General features: G+C 42.3%; 1 pseudogene; it reads right to left on the bottom strand.

Moving 5' to 3' along the window:
• Nucleotides 1-1,141: 1,141 nt before the first annotated feature.
• On the bottom strand, nt 1,142-2,171 carry Gm6437 (annotated as a pseudogene).
• Nucleotides 2,172-3,890: the final 1,719 nt, after the last annotated feature.

The raw sequence follows: 3,890 nt of genomic DNA, 5'->3' as shown, positions 1-3,890 counted from the left end.
AGAACGAACCCCAGACAGAAAAGGTTTAACTATAAAAGAGTTTATATTTCCAAGGAAATCATCAGCTCTGAATATAAAATAATTTCTTCAAGCAGCAAGCCAGAAAAGATGATTTTACATCAGGAAGATCCTCGAATTATTCCTTGCAACTGTTTGTCTTTCATGCCCAACTAGACCTGGTCAGGAGATTTATTTAAACATGTTTATAACTATAGAGTAATAATTCAGGATCACAAAAATTGATGCTCTTTGAAAAATTAGTTGTCATTCACAATAGAATAGCTTTTGAGGACAGACACACCTGGGTGGCATCTCTTCTCATGCTGAATGAGCTCCTTCTAGATGTATCATAAAGCTTGAGGATTAAAACATTACATGCGCTGAGAAACGCTGGCTCTAAATTACCTCAGGCTTACATTCTGCTCAATAAAACGCTTTTCTGATTCTATCCACATTTCTCGGAAGGGAGATGATTGCCACCCTGTGCCATTATACTTGTCTGTCTTCTGCCAACTCAAATGATTAGAGGCAATTCTAAAACATTTTGTACGACTATTCCAATAGGTATGAGAATAAATTTATAAATGAATTATGAAAATCAGGTTCACTTTCTCAAAACTAGTTTTAATGGAGGAAACAAAGACCTAGTTTGCCCTTATTTACAGGAAAAGTTTGGGATTTGCACACTGAAAAAATTGTATGTCATTCCTCAGTTAAGACAAATATCTCTCTCTCTCTCTCTCTCTCTCTCTCTCTCTCTCTTTCTCTCTCTCTGTGTCTGTCTCTACCTCTCTCTGTCTCTGTCTGTCTCTCTGTCTCTGCCTCTGTCTGTGTCTCTGTCTCTCTGTGTCTCTGTCTCTCTGTGTCTCTGTCTCTCTCTCTTTGTCTTTGTTGGGAATGTGTTTGTATACATATGCTAAGGTAAGTGGAAGACATTGGTTTTCTTGTTTTTAAGTAAAAAATGTCTTTAATCAGAAAGGATTTATTTTTCCTCACCATAAATATATTAAAAGTAAAAAAATACACATAAACATATATTTAAACCAACTGGAAATCAGGGGACAGTTGCAGAGCTTTGGTTAGGGCTGAGAATTCAGAGCAACTGGAGGATGGCTAATCATCTGTGGGTTTGGCGTGTCCTTTAGTCATCTCTCAGTATGTGGTAGGTAGGACAGGAAGTCAAAGGATACAACTCCAGTTCTGATGACAGTGTTACTGGAAAACTGTGGCAAGGAAGCTCCTTGCCAGTTACTTCAGATCACCAAGGCTGACAGGAGTTAGTGTAGTTGGTGGAATCCGAGCTCCTGGGGCAGAGTAGGGGAAGGGCTGACCTCCTTTCTGAAGGACAAGGCTGATGCCAATGCTGGCTTCAGTCCCTATGGGACTGTTGCCAGAGGTGGAATCTTCGGAACAGAGGGAGGCTTACAAATTGGAGTGCTATGAATCCAGGAGAGGTTCATAGTCAGCCATCCTATGGGATGTCAAAGATGCTTTGGTTTCAAAACTAAATGTCCCAGCTGTGTTTGGCCCATCTTCTCTCTGAGAGGTGCAGGAGAAGCACCGGAATCCTTGTGGCTAGGAAAGGGCTTGCTTATCTGATGCCCTCTACGTCTTAAGGATGATTTCTGGGCAGCTTTATGAGTAAGCCAAGTCTTTAGCATCTGTAACATCCGCAGCAAGCTTCCTAGATAACACTCTCCCATCTGAGGCTTCTGTAAAACACCCACTATAGGCTGGACCCAGTCCATGGCTACATTCTTTTGCAAGCTACTTAAACCTCTGTCTATACAATATGTCTGTGAGGGGCCGTATGAACCCTTGGTGCTTTTACACTTTTGAGCAAAAAGCAGATCTTCTGTAGTACATCCCAGGGTGTTTAGACTTGTCTCCAGTTGATTGTCTCTTGATCTCTTGACTTCAGATCCTTGCAGTTCGAGATGAGGTGCTGTATGTTGTGTACTAGAAACCCTGGGTCGATGTCTGCAATGGATAGGGCCTGGAATGAGCCTGGAACCTGCTCTCTGCTCCACGGTGCCTACCCTGAGCTCATGGGTGCCCTTGCCCTCCCTCTCTTTATCAGGAGGGAAGCTAAAGTCACTGTTCACAGGGGACTTGGCAAATGACACGGAGAGAGAAGAGGAATAAGAAGACATGCTAGATGGAGAATCCATAGGTCCTGGAGCCCGGGTCAATGGGCTGGGGGGCGGCGGGGGGGGGGGGTTCTGAAAAGCAGTTCCTGTAGTACCAAAGATCAGAACCTGGGTGTGTCAGTTCAGCCCCCGTGGGTGAACATTAGTTTTCTTGCCTGATAACTGTCTAGCTTTCTTCCCTTTCGAATGTTATCCCCTTTCCTAGTTTCCCCCCACGAAAATTCCCTATCCCCTCCCCCTCCCCCTGCTCACCAACCCAGAGACTCTCACTTCCTGGCTCTGGCATTCCCCTATACTGGGGCATAGAACCTTCACAGAACCAAGGGCCTCTCCTCCTAGTGATGACCGACTAGGCAAATTGTATCTTGGGAATTCTAAGCTCCTGGGCTAATATCCACTATTCAGTGAGTACATATCATGTGTGTTCTTTTGTGATTGGGTTACCTCACTTAGGATGATATTCTCCAGATCTATCCATTTGTCTAAGAATTTCATAAAATCATTGTTTTTAATAGCTGCATAATTCTCCATTGTGTACTACATTTTCTGTATCCATTCCTCTGTTGAGGGGCATCTGGGTTCTTTCCAGCTTCTGGCTATTATAAATAAGGCTGCTACGAACATAGTGGAGCATGTGTCCTTATTACAAGTTGGAGTATCTTCTGCTTATATGCCCAGGAGTGGATCTTCCAGTAGCACAATGTCCAATTTTTCTGAGGAACCGCCAAACTGATTTCCAGAGTGGTTGTCCCAGCTTGCAATCCCACCAGCAATGGAGGAGTGTTCCTCTTTCTTCACATCCTCGCCAGCATCTGCTGTCACCTGAGTTTTTGATCTTAGCCATTCTGACTGGTATGAGGTGGAGTCTCAGGGTTGTTTTGATTTGCATTTCCCTGATATGGATGCCAGTATCCAGACTTGGATAATTATACACAGAAAGTGTCCTTAGCCACTGAAACATTTCTCCATCCCCAGTCTCCCTGTGCCCTCCATTCAGTGACAGAGCATTACCTGAATAGGGTGCATTTTAGTCAGTACTCAAACCAGGGAGTACAACTCATAATAAATGGGAAAGTATCGATATATAGATAGAACCAGAGACAGAGAGATAGAGATACGGAGATAGATATATTGTATGTTACTCTTACTAAAATTAAAACAGAACATTCCTCCTTTCCATTCAATTTTCTTTTTACCATTGTACATATAGAAAAGATATATCTCATCAGCCTGCCTTCCGTTCTTTTTTATTCCACCTGAATCAGATTAATTTCCCCTCTTCATTTGCTAACATAATTTGGCTAGAGTCATCAGTGATTTTTTTTCTTTTGGGAAGGGAGGAAAAAAAGAAGAAGCATGCAGTATGGGAAGAGACAGGAGAGAAGTGCAGAGGGCCATGAAATTGAACAAAAATATGTAGCAGTGGACAATGGATAACTGAAGTAGCCACTAGAAAGTCTTTTCTTTTTTAAATATTGACCAGTCTTTGGTCCTCACTTTTCATAGCATGTGTGTGTGTGTGTGTGTGTGTGTGTGTGTGTGTGTGTGTGTGTGTGTATGTGTGTGTGATATATCACAATATATATATACTGTGATACCTATTCTTGATTATCAACTTGATTACATCTGGAATGAACTACAATCCAGAAATGAATGGCATACTCGTGAGTTATCTTTTCCTGCTTGCCCTTGCCTTTGTAGTACATTATTAAAACCTACTTACTTCTTTGGAATTCCAGC

This window comes from Mus musculus, chromosome 13 (assembly GCF_000001635.26).
Source record: "Mus musculus strain C57BL/6J chromosome 13, GRCm38.p6 C57BL/6J".
Lineage (NCBI taxonomy): Eukaryota > Metazoa > Chordata > Mammalia > Rodentia > Muridae > Mus > Mus musculus.
This window is presented reverse-complemented; position numbering and strand designations above follow the sequence as displayed.